The following is a 25,783-nucleotide window of genomic DNA, read 5'->3' on the forward strand; positions in this document are numbered from 1 at the left end:
GGATCTCTTCCGGTCTGATCGGTTAACTGGCCCGCAGGTACGTGCGCCAGCTGCGCGGCTCCTATTTAAAGCGCACGAGGTGTGAAACCGTCTCCCCTTCTCCTCGAGCGATGCACCGGGCACGTCGCGTTTCAATGTGTGGGAGACAGAAACACAGTCACACTTTATCTCTCCCTCTCTCTAAAAATAACCGTCTTTCTCTTGAGTGGAGAGTTCAGATTCCCTCGCCCTGCACCGGGGGCACGCGGCTGTGCGGCTGGCTGAACGGAAAGTCTGAAGCGAAAAATACCTCGCGGATAAAAATACCCCCCTCTCCCCCTCCACACACACACACACACACAAACACACACACACACACACACACACACACATAGGGGCTGGAGATGACGCGTAGTCCTAGTGCTGCTTCCGTTAGTGGAAAAAACGGGCACCGGAGACCTCATCCCCCTCGTAATTTACCTGTAAGGAAAGGATTCCCCCGACCACCAGAGTATTATATTCCGGTTTTTTTCCGTTACATCCACTTGGGTCAGAGCGAAATTGTCAACTCTGGAACGGCCAGTCCAATGTGAACAGAAGAGGTGACAGTTTTTAGCATATGTGAAGTGGTGAGCTAATTGATGACGCGCTAGTAGGAGTGAATAACTATTCTATATTCATTTATTTTCGGGAAAAGACGGACGGCTTTATCTTTGCGCACTGTTATGCACTAGGACCTTGTAGAGAGAAGATCTAGATAAATAGTTTGTCTGTCATTTGTCGCCAAAACCTAGAAGCGGTAATGTCCTGTGTCTCCCACTCCTGGTAAAGTCATTATTGTGAGTTTTGAGACGAACGACTGAAAGTCTCTTCTAACAACCAACTAGGCTAGAGGTATGGATTAACTCTGGGACACCTATCTAACTATTAATTATAGTACTGGTGACCTGTCTAACTATTAGTTATAGTACTGCTGACCTATCTATCTATTATAGTACTGCTGACCTATCTATCTATTATAGTACTGCTGACCTATCTAACTATTATAGTACTGCTGACCTATCTAACTATTATAGTACTGCTGACCTATCTAACTATTATAGTACTGCTGACCTATCTAACTATTATAGTACTGCTGACCTATCTAACTATTATAATACTGCTGACCTATCTAACTATTATAGTACTGCTGACCTATCTAACTATTATAATACTGCTGACCTATCTATCTATTATAGTACTGCTGACCTATCTAACTATTATAATACTGCTGACCTATCTATCTATTATAGTACTGCTGACCTATCTAACTATTATAGTACTGCTGACCTATCTAACTATTATAGTACTGCTGACCTATCTATCTATTATAGTACTGCTGACCTATCTATCTATTATAATACTGCTGACCTATCTATCTATTATAGTACTGCTGACCTATCTAACTATTATAGTACTGCTGACCTATCTATCTATTATAGTACTGCTGACCTATCTACTATTATTATGACCTATCTACTATTATAGTACTGCTGACCTATCTATCTATTATAGTACTGCTGACCTATCTATCTATTATAGTACTGCTGACCTATCTATCTACTGCTGACCTATCTATCTATTATAGTACTGCTGACCTATCTATCTATTATAGTACTGCTGACCTATCTATCTATTATAGTACTGCTGACCTATCTATCTATTATAATACTGCTGACCTATCTAACTATTATAATACTGCTGACCTATCTATCTATTATAGTACTGCTGACCTATCTATCTATTATAGTACTGCTGACCTATCTAACTATTATAGTACTGCTGACCTATCTATCTATTATAGTACTGCTGACCTATCTATCTATTATAGTACTGCTGACCTATCTATCTATTATAGTACTGCTGACCTATCTATCTATTATAATACTGCTGACCTATCTATCTATTATAGTACTGCTGACCTATCTATCTATTATAGTACTGCTGACCTATCTATCTATTATAGTACTGCTGACCTATCTATCTATTATAGTACTGCTGACCTATCTATCTATTATAATACTGCTGACCTATCTATCTATTATAGTACTGCTGACCTATCTATCTATTATAGTACTGCTGACCTATCTATCTATTATAGTACTGCTGACCTATCTATCTATTATAGTACTGCTGACCTATCTATCTATTATAGTACTGCTGACCTATCTATCTATTATAGTACTGCTGACCTATCTAACTATTATAGTACTGCTGACCTATCTATCTATTATAGTACTGCTGACCTATCTAACTATTATAGTACTGCTGACCTATCTATCTATTATAGTACTGCTGACCTATCTAACTATTATAGTACTGCTGACCTATCTATCTATTATAGTACTGCTGACCTATCTAACTATTATAGTACTGCTGACCTATCTATCTATTATAGTACTGCTGACCTATCTATCTATTATAGTACTGCTGACCTATCTAACTATTATAGTACTGCTGACCTATCTATCTATTATAGTACTGCTGACCTATCTATCTATTATAGTACTGCTGACCTATCTATCTATTATAGTACTGCTGACCTATCTAACTATTATAGTACTGCTGACCTATCTATCTATTATAGTACTGCTGACCTATCTATCTATTATAGTACTGCTGACCTATCTATCTATTATAATACTGCTGACCTATCTATCTATTATAGTACTGCTGACCTATCTATCTATTATAGTACTGCTGACCTATCTAACTATTAGTTATAGTACTGCTGACCTATCTATCTATTATAATACTGCTGACCTATCTATCTATTATAATACTGCTGACCTATCTATCTATTATAGTACTGCTGACCTATCTATCTATTATAGTACTGCTGACCTATCTATCTATTATAGTACTGCTGACCTATCTATCTATTATAGTACTGCTGACCTATCTATCTATTATAGTACTGCTGACCTATCTATCTATTATAGTACTGCTGACCTATCTATCTATTATAGTACTGCTGACCTATCTAACTATTATAATACTGCTGACCTATCTATCTATTATAGTACTGCTGACCTATCTATCTATTATAGTACTGCTGACCTATCTATCTATTATAGTACTGCTGACCTATCTATCTATTATAGTACTGCTGACCTATCTATCTATTATAGTACTGCTGACCTATCTATCTATTATAGTACTGCTGACCTATCTATCTATTATAGTACTGCTGACCTATCTATCTATTATAATACTGCTGACCTATCTATCTATTATAGTACTGCTGACCTATCTATCTATTATAGTACTGCTGACCTATCTATCTATTATAGTACTGCTGACCTATCTAACTATTATAATACTGCTGACCTATCTATCTATTATAGTACTGCTGACCTATCTATCTATTATAGTACTGCTGACCTATCTATCTATTATAATATGACCTATCTATCTATTATAATACTGCTGACCTATCTATCTATTATAGTACTGCTGACCTATCTATCTATTATAGTACTGCTGACCTATCTATCTATTATATACTGCTGACCTATCTACTATTATAGTACTGCTGACCTATCTATCTATTATAGTACTGCTGACCTATCTAACTATTATAATACTGCTGACCTATCTATCTATTATAGTACTGCTGACCTATCTAACTATTATAGTACTGCTGACCTATCTAACTATTATAATACTGCTGACCTATCTATCTATTATAGTACTGCTGACCTATCTATCTATTATAGTACTGCTGACCTATCTAACTAGTTATAGTACTGCTGACCTATCTATCTATTATAATACTGCTGACCTATCTATCTATTATCTATCTATTATAATACTGCTGACCTATCTAACTATTATAGTACTGCTGACCTATCTATCTATTATAATACTGCTGACCTATCTATCTATTATAGTACTGCTGACCTATCTAACTATTATAATACTGCTGACCTATCTAACTATTATAGTACTGCTGACCTATCTATCTATTATAATACTGCTGACCTATCTAACTATTATAGTACTGCTGACCTATCTAACTATTATAATACTGCTGACCTATCTAACTATTATAATACTGCTGACCTATCTATCTATTATAGTACTGCTGACCTATCTAACTATTATAATACTGCTGACCTATCTATCTATTATAGTACTGCTGACCTATCTATCTATTATAGTACTGCTGACCTATCTAACTATTATAGTACTGCTGACCTATCTATCTATTATAGTACTGCTGACCTATCTATCTATTATAGTACTGCTGACCTATCTAACTATTATAATACTGCTGACCTATCTAACTATTATAATACTGCTGACCTATCTATCTATTATAGTACTGCTGACCTATCTATCTATTATAGTACTGCTGACCTATCTATCTATTATAGTACTGCTGACCTATCTATCTATTATAGTACTGCTGACCTATCTATCTATTATAGTACTGCTGACCTATCCTATCTATCTATTATAGTACTGCTGACCTATCTAACTATTATAGTACTGCTGACCTATCTATCTATTATAGTACTGCTGACCTATCTATCTATTATAGTACTGCTGACCTATCTATCTATTATAGTACTGCTGACCTATCTAACTATTATAGTACTGCTGACCTATCTATCTATTATAGTACTGCTGACCTATCTATCTATTATAATACTGCTGACCTATCTAACTATTATAGTACTGCTGACCTATCTATCTATTATAGTACTGCTGACCTATCTATCTATTATAATACTGCTGACCTATCTAACTATTATAGTACTGCTGACCTATCTAACTATTATAGTACTGCTGACCTATCTAACTCTATTATAGTACTGCTGACCTATCTAACTATTATAGTACTGCTGACCTATCTATCTATTATAATACTGCTGACCTATCTAACTATTATAGTACTGCTGACCTATCTATCTATTATAGTACTGCTGACCTATCTAACTATTATAAGTACTGCTGACCTATCTATCTATTATAATACTGCTGACCTATCTAACCTGACCTATCTAACTATTATAGTACTGCTGACCTATCTATCTATTATAGTACTGCTGACCTATCTATCTATTATAGTACTGCTGACCTATCTATCTATTATAGTACTGCTGACCTATCTAACTATTATAATACTGCTGACCTATCTAACTATTATAATACTGCTGACCTATCTATCTATTATAGTACTGCTGACCTATCTATCTATTATAGTACTGCTGACCTATCTATCTATTATAATACTGCTGACCTATCTATCTATTATAGTACTGCTGACCTATCTAACTATTATAGTACTGCTGACCTATCTAACTATTATAGTACTGCTGACCTATCTAACTATTATAATACTGCTGACCTATCTATCTATTATAGTACTGCTGACCTATCTAACTATTATAGTACTGCTGACCTATCTAACTATTATAATACTGCTGACCTATCTAACTATTATAGTACTGCTGACCTATCTAACTATTATAGTACTGCTGACCTATCTATCTATTATAATACTGCTGACCTATCTAACTACTAGTTATAGTACTGCTGACCTATCTATCTATTATAATACTGCTGACCTATCTAACTATTATAATACTGCTGACCTATCTAACTATTATAATACTGCTGACCTATCTAACTATTATAGTACTCTGACCTATCTATCTATTATAATACTGCTGACCTATCTATCTATTATAGTACTGCTGACCTATCTAACTATTATAGTACTGCTGACCTATCTATCTATTATAGTACTGCTGACCTATCTATCTATTATATATACTGCTGACCTATCTATCTATTATAGTACTGCTGACCTATCTATCTATTATAATACTGCTGACCTATCTAACTATTATAATACTGCTGACCTATCTAACTATTATAGTACTGCTGACCTATCTATCTATTATAGTACTGCTGACCTATCTAACTATTATAATACTGCTGACCTATCTATCTATTATAGTACTGCTGACCTATCTAACTATTATAGTACTGCTGACCTATCTATCTATTATAATACTGCTGACCTATCTAACTATTATAGTACTGCTGACCTATCTATCTATTATAGTACTGCTGACCTATCTAACTATTAGTTATAGTACTGCTGACCTATCTATCTATTATAGTACTGCTGACCTATCTAACTATTAGTTATAGTACTGCTGACCTATCTATCTATTATAGTACTGCTGACCTATCTATCTATTATAGTACTGCTGACCTATCTATCTATTATAGTACTGCTGACCTATCTATCTATTATAGTACTGCTGACCTATCTATCTATTATAGTACTGCTGACCTATCTATCTATTATAGTACTGCTGACCTATCTATCTATTATAGTACTGCTGACCTATCTAACTATTATAGTACTGCTGACCTATCTATCTATTATAATACTGCTGACCTATCTATCTATTATAGTACTGCTGACCTATCTATCTATTATAGTACTGCTGACCTATCTATCTATTATAGTACTGCTGACCTATCTATCTATTATAGTACTGCTGACCTATCTATCTATTATAGTACTGCTGACCTATCTATCTATTATAGTACTGCTGACCTATCTAACTACTAGTTATAGTACTGCTGACCTATCTATCTATTATAATACTGCTGACCTATCTAACTACTATAGTACTGTTGACCTATCTAACTATTATAGTACTGCTGACCTATCTATCTATTATAGTACTGCTGACCTATCTATCTATTATAGTACTGCTGACCTATCTATCTATTATAGTACTGCTGACCTATCTATCTATTATAGTACTGCTGACCTATCTAACTATTATAGTACTGCTGACCTATCTATCTATTATAGTACTGCTGACCTATCTAACTATTATAATACTGCTGACCTATCTATCTATTATAATACTGCTGACCTATATCTATTATAGTACTGCTGACCTATCTAACTATTATAGTACTGCTGACCTATCTAACTATTATAGTACTGACCTATCTATCTGACCTATCTAACTATTATAGTACTGCTGACCTATCTATCTATTATAATACTGCTGACCTATCTAACTATTATAATACTGCTGACCTATCTAACTATTATAATACTGCTGACCTATCTAACTATTATAGTACTGCTGACCTATCTATCTATTATAATACTGCTGACCTATCTATCTATTATAGTACTGACCTATCTAACTATTATAGTACTGCTGACCTATCTAACTATTATAGTACTGCTGACCTATCTAACTATTATAATACTGCTGACCTATCTATCTATTATAGTACTGCTGACCTATCTATCTATTATAATACTTGACCTATCTAACTATTATAATACTGCTGACCTATCTAACTATTATAGTACTGCTGACCTATCTATCTATTATAGTACTGCTGACCTATCTAACTATTATAGTACTGCTGACCTATCTATCTATTATAGTACTGCTGACCTATCTACTATTATAGTACTGCTGACCTATCTATCTATTATAGTACTGCTGACCTATCTATCTATTATTATAGTACTGCTGACCTATCTATCTATTATAGTACTGCTGACCTATCTATCTATTATAGTACTGCTGACCTATCTATCTATTATAGTACTGCTGACCTATCTATCTATTATAGTACTGCTGACCTATCTAACTATTATAGTACTGCTGACCTATCTAATTATATACTGCTGACCTATCTAACTATTATAGTACTGCTGACCTATCTATCTATTATAGTACTGCTGACCTATCTATCTATTATAATACTGCTGACCTATCTATCTATTATAGTACTGCTGACCTATCTATCTATTATAGTACTGCTGACCTATCTATCTATTATAGTACTGCTGACCTATCTATCTATTATAGTACTGCTGACCTATCTATCTATTATAGTACTGCTGACCTATCTAACTATTATAGTACTGCTGACCTATCTAACTATTATAGTACTGCTGACCTATCTAACTATTATAGTACTGCTGACCTATCTATCTATTATAGTACTGCTGACCTATCTAACTATTATAGTACTGCTGACCTATCTAACTATTATAGTACTGCTGACCTATCTAACTATTATAGTACTGCTGACCTATCTATCTATTATAGTACTGCTGACCTATCTAACTATTATAGTACTGCTGACCTATCTATCTATTATAGTACTGCTGACCTATCTAACTATTATAGTACTGCTGACCTATCTAACTATTATAGTACTGCTGACCTATCTAACTATTATAATACTGCTGACCTATCTAACTATTATAGTACTGCTGACCTATCTAACTATTATAATACTGCTGACCTATCTATCTATTATAATATGCTGACCTATACTGCTGACCTATCTAACTATTATAATACTGCTGACCTATCTAACTATTATAAGTACTGCTGACCTATCTATCTATTATAGTACTGCTGACCTATCTAACTATTATAGTACTGCTGACCTATCTATCTATTATAATACTGCTGACCTATCTATCTATTATAGTACTGCTGACCTATCTAACTATTATAATACTGCTGACCTATCTAACTATTATAATACTGCTGACCTATCTAACTATTATAGTACTGCTGACCTATCTAACTATTATAATACTGCTGACCTATCTAACTATTATAATACTGCTGACCTATCTAACTATTATAGTACTGCTGACCTATCTAACTATTATAGTACTGCTGACCTATCTAACTATTATAGTACTGCTGACCTATCTAACTATTATAATACTGCTGACCTATCTAACTATTATAGTACTGCTGACCTATCTAACTATTATAATACTGCTGACCTATCTAACTATTAGTTATAGTACTGCTGACCTATCTAACTATTATAGTACTGCTGACCTATCTATCTATTATAGTACTGCTGACCTATCTAACTATTATAATACTGCTGACCTATCTATCTATTATAATACTGCTGATCTATACTCTGACCTATCTATCTATTATAGTACTGCTGACCTATCTAACTATTATTATAATACTGCTGACCTATCTAACTATTATAGTACTGCTGACCTATCTATCTATTATAATACTGCTGACCTATCTAACTATTATAGTACTGCTGACCTATCTATCTATTATAATACTGCTGACCTATCTATCTATTATAGTACTGACCTATCTATCTATTATAATACTGCTGACCTATCTATCTATTATAGTACTGCTGACCTATCTAACTATTATATACTGCTGACCTATCTAACTATTATAATACTGCTGACCTATCTAACTATTATAGTACTGCTGACCTATCTATCTATTATAATACTGCTGACCTATCTATCTATTATAATACTGCTGACCTATCTAACTATTATAGTACTGCTGACCTATCTATCTATTATAGTACTGCTGACCTATCTATCTATTATAGTACTGCTGACCTATCTAACTATTATAGTACTGCTGACCTATCTATCTATTATAGTACTGCTGACCTATCTATCTATTATAATACTGCTGACCTATCTAACTATTATAGTACTGCTGACCTATCTAACTATTATAATACTGCTGACCTATCTATCTATTATAGTACTGCTGACCTATCTAACTATTATAGTACTGCTGACCTATCTAACTATTATAATACTGCTGACCTATCTATCTATTATAGTACTGCTGACCTATCTAACTATTATAATACTGCTGACCTATCTATCTATTATAGTACTGCTGACCTATCTATCTATTATAGTACTGCTGACCTATCTAACTATTATAGTACTGCTGACCTATCTAACTATTATAGTACTGCTGACCTATCTATCTATTATAGTACTGCTGACCTATCTAACTATTATAATACTGCTGACCTATCTAACTATTATAGTACTGCTGACCTATCTATCTATTATAGTACTGCTGACCTATCTAACTATTATAGTACTGCTGACCTATCTATCTATTATAGTACTGCTGACCTATCTAACTATTATAGTACTGCTGACCTATCTAACTATTATAGTACTGCTGACCTATCTATCTATTATAATACTGCTGACCTATCTAACTATTATAATACTGCTGACCTATCTAACTATTATAGTACTGCTGACCTATCTATCTATTATAATACTGCTGACCTATCTATCTATTATAATACTGCTGACCTATCTATCTATTATAATACTGCTGACCTATCTAACTATTATAATACTGCTGACCTATCTAACTATTATAATACTGCTGACCTACCTATTATAGTACTCTGACCTATCTATCTATTATAATACTGCTGACCTATCTATCTATTATAGTACTGCTGACCTATCTAACTATTATAGTACTGCTGACCTATCTAACTATTAGTTATATACTGCTGACCTATCTAACTATTATAATACTGCTGACCTATCTAACTATTATAATACTGCTGACCTATCTAACTATTATAGTACTGCTGACCTATCTATCTATTATAGTACTCTGAACTATCTATTATATACTGCTGACCTATCTATCTATTATAGTACTGCTGACCTATCTAACTATTATAATACTGCTGACCTATCTATCTATTATAGTACTGCTGACCTATCTATCTATTATAGTACTGCTGACCTATCTAACTATTATAGTACTGCTGACCTATCTATCTATTATAGTACTGCTGACCTATCTATCTATTATAGTACTGCTGACCTATCTAACTATTATAGTACTGCTGACCTATCTATCTATTATAGTACTGCTGACCTATCTATCTATTATAGTACTGCTGACCTCTATCTAACTATTATCTATTATAGTACTGCTGACCTATCTATCTATTATAGTACTGCTGACCTATCTATATTATAGTACTGCTGACCTATCTATCTATTATAGTACTGCTGACCTATCTATCTATTATAGTACTGCTCTATCTATCTATTATAGTACTGCTGACCTATCTATCTATTATAGTACTGCTGACCTATCTATCTATTATAGTACTGCTGACCTATCTATCTATTATAGTACTGCTGACCTATCTAACTATTATAGTACTGCTGACCTATCTAACTATTATAATACTGCTGACCTATCTATCTATTATATACTGCTGACCTATCTATCTATTATATAATAGTTGCTGACCTATCTAACTATTATAGTACTGCTGACCTATCTATCTATTATAGTACTGCTGACCTATCTATCTATTATAGTACTGCTGACCTATCTATCTATTATAGTACTGCTGACCTATCTATCTATTATAGTACTGCTGACCTATCTATCTATTATAGTACTGCTGACCTATCTAACTATTATAGTACTGCTGACCTATCTAACTATTATAATACTGCTGACCTATCTATCTATTATAGTACTGCTGACTATCTGACTATTATAATACTGCTGACCTATCTATCTATTATAGTACTGCTGACCTATCTATCTATTATAATACTGCTGACCTATCTATCTATTATAGTACTGCTGACCTATCTATCTATTATAATACTGCTGACCTATCTATCTATTATAGTACTGCTGACCTATCTAACTATTATAGTACTGCTGACCTATCTATCTATTATAGTACTGCTGACCTATCTATCTATTTATAATACTGCTACTGCTGACCTATCTAACTATTATAGTACTGCTGACCTATCTATCTATTATAGTACTGCTGACCTATCTATCTATTATAATACTGCTGACCTATCTAACTATTATAATACTGCTGACCTATCTATCTATTATATACTGCTGACCTATCTAACTATTATAGTACTGCTGACCTATCTAACTATTATAGATACTAATAATAGATAGATAGGTCAGCAGTACTAACTAATAGTTAGATAGGTCAGCATCATTATTATAGTACTGACCTAATAGTTAGATAGGTCAGCAGTCTATCTAACTATTATAAGTACTGCTGACCTATCTATCTATTATAGTACTGCTGACCTATCTATCTATTATAATACTGCTGACCTATCTACTATTATAGTACTGCTGACCTATCTATCTATTATAATACTGCTGACCTATCTATCTATTATAGTACTGCTGACCTATCTATCTATTATAGTACTGCTGACCTATCTATCTATTATAATACTGCTGACCTATCTAACTATTATAGTACTGCTGACCTATCTATCTATTACTCTATCTATTATAATACTGCTGACCTATCTAACTATTGCTGACCTATCTATCTATTATAGTACTGCTGACCTATCTATCTATTATAGTACTGCTGACCTATCTAACTATTATAGTACTGCTGACCTATCTATCTATTATAATACTGCTGACCTATCTAACTATTATAGTACTGCTGACCTATCTATCTATTATAATACTGCTGACCTATCTATCTATTATAATACTGCTGACCTATCTATCTATTATAGTACTGCTGACCTATCTAACTATTATAGTACTGCTGACCTTCTATCTATTATATACTGCTGACCTATCTAACTATTATAGTACTGCTGACCTATCTATCTATTATAATACTGCTGACCTATCTAACTATAATACTGCTGACCTATCTATCTATTATAGTACTGCTGACCTATCTATCTATTATAGTACTGCTGACCTATCTATCTATTATAGTACTGCTGACCTATCTAACTATTATAGTACTGCTGACCTATCTAACTATTATAGTACTGCTGACCTATCTAACTATTATAATACTGCTGACCTATCTATCTATTATAGTACTGCTGACCTATCTATCTATTATAGTACTGCTGACCTATCTATCTATTATAGTACTGCTGACCTATCTATCTATTATAGTACTGCTGACCTATCTATCTATTATAATACTGCTGACCTATCTAACTATTATAATACTGCTGACCTATCTATCTATTATAGTACTGCTGACCTATCTAACTATTATAATACTGCTGACCTATCTAACTATTATAGTACTGCTGACCTATCTATCTATTATAGTACTGACCTATCTATCTATTATAATACTGCTGACCTATCTAACTATTATAATACTGCTGACCTATCTAACTATTATAATACTGCTGACCTATCTAACTATTATAATACTGCTGACCTATCTATCTATTATATACTATGACCTATCTATCTATTATAGTACTGCTGACCTATCTAACTATTATAGTACTGCTGACCTATCTATCTATTATAATACTGCTGACCTATCTATCTATTATATCTATCTAACTATTATAATACTGCTGACCTATCTATCTATTATAATACTGCTGACCTATCTATCTATTATAATACTGCTGACCTATCTAACTATTATAGTACTGCTGACCTATCTATCTATTATAATACTGCTGACCTATCTATCTATTATAATACTGCTGACCTATCTATCTATTATAGTACTGCTGACCTATCTATCTATTATAGTACTGCTGACCTATCTAACTATTATAATACTGCTGACCTATCTAACTATTATAGTACTGCTGACCTATCTATCTATTATAATACTGCTGACCTATCTAACTATTATAGTACTGCTGACCTATCTAACTACTCTGACCTATCTATCTATTATAGTACTGCTGACCTATCTAACTATTAGTTATAGTACTGCTGACCTATCTATCTATTTAGTACTGCTACCTATCTACTATTATAGTACTGCTGACCTATCTATCTATTATAGTACTGCTGACCTATCTAACTATTATAGTACTGCTGACCTATCTATCTATTATAGTACTGCTGACCTATCTATCTATTATAGTACTGCTGACCTATCTAACTATTATAATACTGCTGACCTATCTATCTATTATAATACTGCTGACCTATCTATCTATTATAATACTGCTGACCTATCTATCTATTATAATACTGCTGACCTATCTATCAGTACTGCTGACCTATTAGTTATAGTACTGCTGACCTATCTATCTATTATAATACTGCTGACCTATCTATCTATTATAGTACTGCTGACCTATCTAACTATTATAATACTGCTGACCTATCTAACTATTATAATACTGCTGACCTATCCTATTATAATACTGCTGACCTATCTATCTATTATAGTACTGCTGACCTATCTATCTATTATAGTACTGCTGACCTATCTAACTATTATAGTACTGCTGACCTATCTATCTATTATAGTACTGACCTATCTATCTATTATAATACTGCTGACCTATCTATCTATTATAATACTGCTGACCTATCTATCTATTATAGTACTGCTGACCTATCTATCTATTATAGTACTGCTGACCTATCTAACTATTATAATACTGCTGACCTATCTATCTATTATAGTACTGCTGACCTATCTATCTATTATAGTACTGCTGACCTATCTATCTATTATAGTACTGCTGACCTATCTATCTATTATAGTACTGCTGACCTATCTATCTATTATAGTACTGCTGACCTATCTATCTATTATAGTACTGTTGACCTATCTATCTATTATAGTACTGCTGACCTATCTATCTATTATAGTACTGCTGACCTATCTATCTATTATAATACTGCTGACCTATCTATCTATTATAGTACTGCTGACCTATCTATCTATTATAATACTGCTGACCTATCTATCTATTATAGTACTGCTGACCTATCTATCTATTATACTGCTGACCTACTATCTATTATGTACTGCTGACCTATCTATCTATTATAGTACTGCTGACCTATCTATCTATTATAGTACTGCTGACCTATCTATCTATTATAATACTGCTGACCTATCTATCTATTATAGTACTGCTGACCTATCTATCTATTATAGTACTGCTGACCTATCTATCTATTATAGTACTGCTGACCTATCTATCTATTATAGTACTGCTGACCTATCTATCTATTATAGTACTGCTGACCTATCTATCTATTATAGTACTGTTGACCTATCTATCTATTATAATACTGCTTTGACCTATCTATCTATTATAATACTGCTGACCTATCTATCTATTATAGTACTGCTGACCTATCTATCTATTATAATACTGCTGACCTATCTATCTATTATAATACTGCTGACCTATCTATCTATTATAGTACTGCTGACCTATCTAACTATTATAATACTGCTGACCTATCTATCTATTATAGTACTGCTGACCTATCTATCTATTATAGTACTGCTGACCTATCTATCTATTATAATACTGCTGACCTATCTATCTATTATAGTACTGCTGACCTATCTATCTATTATAGTACTGCTGACCTATCTATCTATTATAGTACTGCTGACCTATCTATCTATTATAATACTGCTGACCTATCTAACTATTATAGTACTGCTGACCTATCTAACTACTGCTGACCTATCTATCTATTATAATACTGCTGACCTATCTATCTATTATAGTACTGCTGACCTATCTATCTATTATAGTACTGCTGACCTATCTATCTATTATAATACTGCTGACCTATCTATCTATTATAGTACTGCTGACCTATCTATCTATTATAGTACTGCTGACCTATCTAACTATTATAGTACTGCTGACCTATCTATCTATTATAGTACTGCTGACCTATCTATCTATTATAGTACTGCTGACCTATCTATCTATTATAGTACTGCTGACCTATCTATCTATTATAGTACTGCTGACCTATCTATCTATTATAGTACTGCTGACCTATCTATCTATTATAGTACTGCTGACCTATCTATCTATTATAGTACTGCTGACCTATCTATCTATTATAATACTGCTGACCTATCTAACTATTATAGTACTGCTGACCTATCTAACTATTATAGTACTGCTGACCTATCTATCTATTATAATACTGCTGACCTATCTAACTACTAGTTATAGTACTGCTGACCTATCTATCTATTATAATACTGCTGACCTATCTATCTATTATAATACTGCTGACCTATCTATCTATTATAGTACTGCTGACCTATCTAACTATTATAGTACTGCTGACCTATCTATCTATTATAATACTGCTGACCTATCTAACTATTATAATACTGCTGACCTATCTATCTATTATAGTACTGCTGACCTATCTATCTATTATAATACTGTTGACCTATCTAACTATTATAGTACTGCTGACCTATCTATCTATTATAGTACTGCTGACCTATCTAACTATTATAGTACTGCTGACCTATCTATCTATTATAATACTGCTGACCTATCTAACTATTATAGTACTGCTGACCTATCTAACTATTATAGTACTGCTGACCTATCTATCTATTATAATACTGCTGACCTATCTATCTATTATAATACTGCTGACCTATCTAACTACTAGTTATAGTACTGCTGACCTATCTATCTATTATAATACTGCTGACCTATCTATCTATTATAGTACTGCTGACCTATCTATCTATTATAATACTGCTGACCTATCTATCTATTATAATACTGCTGACCTATCTAACTATTATAGTACTGCTGACCTATCTATCTATTATAATACTGCTGACCTATCTAACTATTATAGTACTGCTGACCTATCTAACTATTATAGTACTGCTGACCTATCTATCTATTATAGTACTGCTGACCTATCTATCTATTATAATACTGCTGACCTATCTATCTATTATAGTACTGCTGACCTATCTAACTATTATAGTACTGCTGACCTATCTAACTATTATAGTACTGCTGACCTATCTAACTATTATAGTACTGCTGACCTATCTATCTATTATAGTACTGCTGACCTATCTATCTATTATAGTACTGCTGACCTATCTATCTATTATAGTACTGCTGACCTATCTAACTATTATAGTACTGCTGACCTATCTAACTATTATAATACTGCTGACCTATCTATCTATTATAATACTGCTGACCTATCTATCTATTTATACTGTTGACCTATCTATCTATTATAGTACTGTTGACCTATCTAACTCTATTATAGTACTGCTGACCTATCTAACTATTAGTTATAGTACTGCTGACCTATCTATCTATTATAGTACTGCTGACCTATCTATCTATTATAGTACTGCTGACCTATCTATCTATTATAGTACTGCTGACCTATCTATCTATTATAATACTGCTGACCTATCTATCTATTATAATACTGCTGACCTATCTATCTATTATCTAACTATTAGTACTGCTGACCTATCTATCTATTATAATACTGCTGACCTATCTATCTATTATAATACTGCTGACCTATCTATCTATTATAGTACTGCTGACCTATCTATCTATTATAATACTGCTGACCTATCTATCTATTATAGTACTGCTGACCTATCTATCTATTATAGTACTGCTGACCTATCTATCTATTATAATACTGCTGACCTATCTATCTATTATAATACTGCTGACCTATCTATCTATTATAGTACTGCTGACCTATCTATCTATTATAATACTGCTGACCTATCTATCTATTATAATACTGCTGACCTATCTAACTATTATAGTACTGCTGACCTATCTATCTATTATAGTACTGCTGATCTATCTATCTATTATATAGTACTGCTGACCTATCTAACTATTATATACTGCTGACCTATCTAACTATTATAGTACTGCTGACCTATCTATCTATTATAATACTGCTGACCTATCTATCTATTATAGTACTGCTGACCTATCTATCTATTATAGTACTGACCTATCTAACTATTTATACTGCTGACCTATCTATCTATTATAATACTGCTGACCTATCTATCTATTATAGTACTGCTGACCTATCTATCTATTATAGTACTGCTGACCTATCTAACTATTATAGTACTGCTGACCTATCTATCTATTATAGTACTGCTGACCTATCTATCTATTATATACTGTTGACCTATCTATCTATTATAATACTGCTGACCTATCTATCTATTATAGTACTGCTGACCTATCTATCTATTATAATACTGCTGACCTATCTATCTATTATAATACTGCTGACCTATCTATCTATTATAATACTGCTGACCTATCTATCTATTATAATACTGCTGACCTATCTATCTATTATAGTACTGCTGACCTATCTATCTATTATAGTACTGCTGACCTATCTATCTATTATAGTACTGCTGACCTATCTATCTATTATAGTACTGCTGACCTATCTATCTATTATAGTACTGCTGACCTATCTATCTATTATAGTACTGCTGACCTATCTATCTATTATAATACTGCTGACCTATCTATCTATTATAATACTGCTGACCTATCTATCTATTATAGTACTGCTGACCTATCTATCTATTATAATACTGCTTTGACCTATCTATCTATTATAGTACTGCTGACCTATCTATCTATTATAGTACTGCTGACCTATCTAACTATTATAGTACTGCTGACCTATCTATCTATTATAGTACTGCTGACCTATCTATCTATTATAATACTGCTGACCTATCTAACTATTATAGTACTGCTGACCTATCTAACTATTATAGTACTGCTGACCTATCTATCTATTATAATACTGCTGACCTATCTATCTATTATAATACTGCTGACCTATCTATCTATTATAATACTGCTGACCTATCTATCTATTATAGTACTGCTGACCTATCTATCTATTATAGTACTGCTGACCTATCTAACTATTATAATACTGCTGACCTATCTATCTATTATAGTACTGCTGACCTATCTAACTATTATAGTACTTGACCTATCTATCTATCTATTATAGTACTGCTGACCTATCTAACTATTATAGTACTGCTGACCTATCTATCTATTATAGTACTGCTGACCTATCTATCTATTATAGTACTGCTGACCTATCTATCTATTATATACTGTGACCTACTATTATATACTGCTGACCTATCTATCTATTATAATACTGCTGACCTATCTATCTATTATAGTACTGCTGACCTATCTAACTATTATAGTACTGCTGACCTATCTAACTATTATAGTACTGCTGACCTATCTATCTATTATAATACTGCTGACCTATCTATCTATTATAGTACTGCTGACCTATCTATCTATTATAGTACTGCTGACCTATCTAACTATTATAATACTGCTGACCTATCTATCTATTATAGTACTGCTGACCTATCTATCTATTATAATACTGCTGACCTATCTATCTATTATAGTACTGCTGACCTATCTATCTATTATAATACTGCTGACCTATCTATCTATTATAGTACTGCTGACCTATCTAACTATTATAGTACTGCTGACCTATCTATCTATTATAATACTGCTGACCTATCTATCTATTATAGTACTGCTGACCTATCTATCTATTATAGTACTGCTGACCTATCTATCTATTATAATACTGCTGACCTATCTATCTATTATAGTACTGCTGACCTATCTATCTATTATAATACTGCTGACCTATCTATCTATTATAGTACTGCTGACCTATCTATCTATTATAATACTGCTGACCTATCTATCTATTATAATACTGCTGACCTATCTATCTATTATAGTACTGCTGACCTATCTATCTATTATAGTACTGCTGACCTATCTATCTATTATAGTACTGCTGACCTATCTATCTATTATAATACTGCTGACCTATCTATCTATTATAGTACTGCTGACCTATCTATCTATTATAGTACTGCTGACCTATCTAACTATTATAGTACTGCTGACCTATCTAACTATTATAATACTGCTGACCTATCTAACTATTAGTTATAGTACTACTGACCTATCTATCTATTAGTTATAGTACTGCTGACCTATCTATCTATTATAGTACTGCTGACCTATCTATCTATTATAATACTGCTGACCTATCTATCTATTATAGTACTGCTGACCTATCTATCTATTATAGTACTGCTGACCTATCTATCTATTATAGTACTGCTGACCTATCTATCTATTATAATACTGCTGACCTATCTATCTATTATAGTACTGCTGACCTATCCTGACCTATCTATCTATTATAATACTGCTGACCTATCTATCTATTATAGTACTGCTGACCTATCTATCTATTATAGTACTGCTGACCTATCTATCTATTATATAGTACTGCTGACCTATCTATCTATTATAGTACTGCTGACCTATCTATCTATTATAATACTGCTGACCTATCTATCTATTATAGTACTGCTGACCTATCTATCTATTATAGTACTGCTGACCTATCTATCTATTATAGTACTGCTGACTATCTATAACTATCTAGTTATAGTACTGCTGACCTATCTAACTATTATAGTACTGCTGACCTATCTATCTATTATAGTACTGCTGACCTATCTATCTATTATAATACTGCTGACCTATCTATCTATTATAGTACTGCTGACCTATCTATCTATTATAATACTGCTGACCTATCTATCTATTATAGTACCGTTGACCTATCTATCTATTATAATACTGCTGACCTATCTATCTATTATAATACTGCTGACCTATCTATCTATTATAGTACTGCTGACCTATCTATCTATTATAATACTGCTTTGACCTATCTAACTATTATAGTACTGCTGACCTATCTATCTACTTATAATCTATTATATAATGCTTTGACCTATCTATCTATTATAGTACTGCTGACCTATCTATCTATTATAGTACTGCTGACCTATCTATCTATTATAGTACTGCTGACCTATCTATCTATTATAGTACTGCTGACCTATCTATCTATTATAGTACTGCTGACCTATCTATCTATTATAATACTGCTGACCTATCTAACTATTATAGTACTGCTGACCTATCTAACTATTATAGTACTGCTGACCTATCTATCTATTATAATACTGCTGACCTATCTATCTATTATAGTACTGCTGACCTATCTATCTATTATAATACTGCTGACCTATCTATCTATTATAGTACTGCTGACCTATCTATCTATTATAGTACTGCTGACCTATCTATCTATTATAGTACTGCTGACCTATCTATCTATTATAATACTGCTGACCTATCTATCTATTATAGTACTGCTGACCTATCTATCTATTATAGTACTGCTGACCTATCTATCTATTATAATACTGCTGACCTATCTAACTATTATAGTACTGCTGACCTATCTATCTATTATAGTACTGCTGACCTATCTATCTATTATAGTACTGCTGACCTATCTATCTATTATAATACTGCTGACCTATCTAACTATTATAGTACTGCTGACCTATCTAACTATTATAGTACTGCTGACCTATCTATCTATTATAATACTGCTGACCTATCTATCTATTATAATACTGCTGACCTATCTATCTATTATAGTACTGTTGACCTATCTATCTATTATAGTACTGCTGACCTATCTATCTATTATAGTACTGCTTTGACCTATCTATCTATTATAATACTGCTGACCTATCTATCTATTATAATACTGCTGACCTATCTATCTATTATAGTACTGCTGACCTATCTATCTATTATAATACTGCTGACCTATCTATCTATTATAATACTGCTGACCTATCTATCTATTATAGTACTGCTGACCTATCTATCTATTATAATACTGCTGACCTATCTATCTATTATAATACTGCTGACCTATCTATCTATTATAGTACTGCTGACCTATCTAACTATTATAGTACTGCTGACCTATCTAACTATTATAATACTGCTGACCTATCTAACTATTATAGTACTGCTGACCTATCTATCTATTATAATACTGCTGACCTATCTATCTATTATAGTACTGCTGACCTATCTAACTATTATAGTACTGCTGACCTATCTATCTATTATAGTACTGCTGACCTATCTAACTATTATAATACTGCTGACCTATCTATCTATTATATCTATCTATCTATTATAGTACTGCTGACCTATCTATCTATTTTAGTACTGCTGACCTATCTAACTATTAGTTATAGTACTGCTGACCTATCTATCTATTATAGTACTGCTGACCTATCTATCTATTATAGTACTGCTGACCTATCTATCTATTATAGTACTGCTGACCTATCTATCTATTATAATACTGCTGACCTATCTATCTATTATAATACTGCTGACCTATCTATCTATTATAGTACTGCTGACCTATCTAACTATTATAATACTGCTGACCTATCTATCTATTATAATACTGCTGACCTATCTATCTATTATAGTACTGCTGACCTATCTATCTATTATAGTACTGCTGACCTATCTATCTATTATAATACTGCTGACCTATCTATCTATTATAGTACTGCTGACCTATCTATCTATTATAGTACTGCTGACCTATCTATCTATTATAATACTGCTGACCTATCTATCTATTATAATACTGCTGACCTATCTATCTATTATAGTACTGCTGACCTATCTATCTATTATATACTGCTGACCTATCTATCTATTATAATACTGCTGACCTATCTATCTATTATAGTACTTTGCTGACCCATATCTATCTATTATAATACTGCTGACCTATCTAACTATTATAGTACTGCTGACCTATCTATCTATTATAGTACTGCTGACCTATCTATCTATTATAGTACTGCTGACCTATCTAACTATTATAATACTGCTGACCTCATCTATCATAGTACTCTGACCTTCTATCTATAGTACTGCTGACCTATCTATCTATTATAGTACTGCTGACCTATCTATCTATTATAGTACTGCTGACCTATCTAACTATTATAATACTGCTGACCTATCTACCTATCTATCTATTATAGTACTGCTGACCTATCTATCTATTATAGTACTGCTGACCTATCTAACTATTAGTTATAGTACTGCTGACCTATCTATCTATTATAATACTGCTGACCTATCTATCTATTATAATACTGTTGACCTATCTATCTATTATAATACTGCTGACCTATCTATCTATTATAGTACTGCTGACCTATCTATCTATTATAATACTGCTGACCTATCTATCTATTATAGTACTGCTGACCTATCTATCTATCTATTATAATACTGCTGACCTATCTATCTATTATAGTACTGCTGACCTATCTAACTATTATAATACTGCTGACCTATCTATCTATTATAGTACTGCTGACCTATCTATCTATTATAATACTGCTGACCTATCTATCTATTATAGTACTGCTGACCTATCTATCTATTATATAGTACTGCTGACCTATCTATCTATTATAATACTGCTGACCTATCTATCTATTATAATACTGCTGACCTATCTATCTATTATAGTACTGCTGACCTATCTATCTATTATAATACTGCTGACCTATCTATCTATATACTGCTGACCTATCTATCTATTATAGTACTGCTGACCTATCTAACTCTATTATAGTACTGCTGACCTATCTATCTATTATAGTACTGCTGACCTATCTAACTATTATAGTACTGCTGACCTATCTATCTATTATAATACTGCTGACCTATCTATCTATTATAGTACTGCTGACCTATCTAACTATTATAATACTGCTGACCTATCTATCTATTATAGTACTGCTGACCTATCTAACTATTATAGTACTGCTGACCTATCTATCTATTATAGTACTGCTGACCTATCTATCTATTATAGTACTGCTGACCTATCTAACTATTATAATACTGCTGACCTATCTAACTATTATAATACTGCTGACCTATCTATCTATTATAGTACTGCTGACCTATCTATCTATTATAATACTGCTGACCTATCTAACTATTATAATACTGCTGACCTATCTATCTATTATAGTACTGCTGACCTATCTATCTATTATAGTACTGCTGACCTATCTATCTATTATAATACTGCTGACCTATCTATCTATTATAGTACTGCTGACCTATCTATCTATTATAATACTGTTTACCTATCTAACTATTATAGTACTGCTGACCTATCTATCTATTGTATTTTATTCCTATCTAACTATTATAGTACTGCTTTGACCTATCTATCTATTATAATACTTTCTTAATCCTATCTATCTATTATAATACTGCTGACCTATCTATCTATTATAGTACTGCTTGACCTATCTAACTATTATAGTACTGCTGACCTATCTAACCTATTAGTTATAGTACTGCTGACCTATCTAACTATTATAGTACTGCTGACCTATCTATCTATTATAATACTGCTGACCTATCTATCTATTATAATACTGCTGACCTATCTATCTATTATAATACTGCTGACCTATCTATCTATTATAGTACTGCTGACCTATCTAACTATTATAGTACTGCTGACCTATCTATCTATTATAATACTGCTGACCTATCTATCTATTATAGTACTGCTGACCTATCTATCTATTATAGTACTGCTGACCTATCTATCTATTATAGTACTGCTGACCTATCTATCTATTATAGTACTGCTGACCTATCTATCTATTATAATACTGCTGACCTATCTAACTATTATAGTACTGCTGACCTATCTAACTATTATAATACTGCTGACCTATCTATCTATTATAGTACTGCTGACCTATCTAACTATTATAGTACTGCTGACCTATCTATCTATTATAGTACTGCTGACCTATCTATCTATTATAGTACTGCTGACCTATCTAACTATTATAATACTGCTTTGACCTATCTATCTATTATGGTACTGCTGACCTATCTAACTATTATAGTACTGCTGACCTATCTATCTATTATAATACTGCTGACCTATCTAACTATTATAATACTGCTGACCTATCTATCTATTATAGTACTGCTGACCTATCTATCTGTTATAGTACTGCTGACCTATCTATCTATTATAATACTGCTGACCTATCTATCTATTATAGTACTGCTGACTATCTATCTATTATAATACTGCTTTGACCTATCTATCTATTATATACTGCTGACCTATCTATCTATTATAATACTGCTGACCTATCTATCTATTATAGTACTGCTGACCTATCTAACTATTATAGTACTGCTGACCTATCTATCTGTTATAATACTGCTGACCTATCTATCTGTTATAATACTGCTGACCTATCTATATTATATATATAGTACTGCTTTGACCTATCTAACTATTATAAGTACTGCTGACCTATCTAACTATTAGTTATAGTACTGCTGACCTATCTATCTATTATAGTACTGCTGACCTATCTATTATAGTACTGCTGACCTATCTATCTATTATAATACTGCTGACCTATCTATCTATTATAATACTGCTGACCTATCTATCTATTATAGTACTGCTGACCTATCTAACTATTATAGTACTGCTGACCTATCTATCTATTATAATACTGCTGACCTATCTATCTATTATAGTACTGCTGACCTATCTATCTATTATAGTACTGCTGACCTATCTATCTATTATAGTACTGCTGACCTATCTATCTATTATAATACTGCTGACCTATCTATCTATTATAATACTGCTGACCTATCTATCTATTATAGTACTGCTGACCTATCTATCTATTATAATACTGCTGACCTATCTATCTATTATAATACTGCTGACCTATCTATCTATTATAGTACTGCTGACCTATCTATCTATTATAATACTGCTGACCTATCTATCTATTATAATACTGCTGACCTATCTATCTATTATAGTACTGCTGACCTATCTATCTATTATAGTACTGCTGACCTATCTAACTATTATAGTACTGCTGACCTATCTATCTATTATAGTACTGCTGACCTATCTATCTATTATAGTACTGCTGACCTATCTAACTATTATAGTACTGCTGACCTATCTATCTATTATAATACTGCTGACCTATCTAACTATTATAATACTGCTGACCTATCTAACTATTATAGTACTGC

General features: G+C 32.6%; 1 protein-coding gene across 3 annotated transcripts in view; it reads left to right on the forward strand.

Annotated features, from left to right (window-relative positions):
- The window catches only part of corin (corin, serine peptidase), a 179,121-nt gene that overhangs the window by 553 nt on the left and 152,785 nt on the right, over nucleotides 1-25,783 (forward strand). Inside the window, exon 1 of one of the 3 annotated variants that reach the window (XM_052458831.1) lies at nucleotides 472-608. The exons of the other annotated variants lie outside the window; for them this stretch is intronic. The gene's annotated coding sequence lies outside the window, so the exon portion shown is untranslated. Of the gene's footprint in view, nucleotides 1-471; nucleotides 609-25,783 lie in introns of those variants that run through there. 3 annotated transcript variants of the gene reach the window in all.

The sequence above is a fragment of the Oncorhynchus keta genome, chromosome 13 (assembly GCF_023373465.1).
Source record: "Oncorhynchus keta strain PuntledgeMale-10-30-2019 chromosome 13, Oket_V2, whole genome shotgun sequence".
Classification (NCBI taxonomy): domain Eukaryota; kingdom Metazoa; phylum Chordata; class Actinopteri; order Salmoniformes; family Salmonidae; genus Oncorhynchus; species Oncorhynchus keta.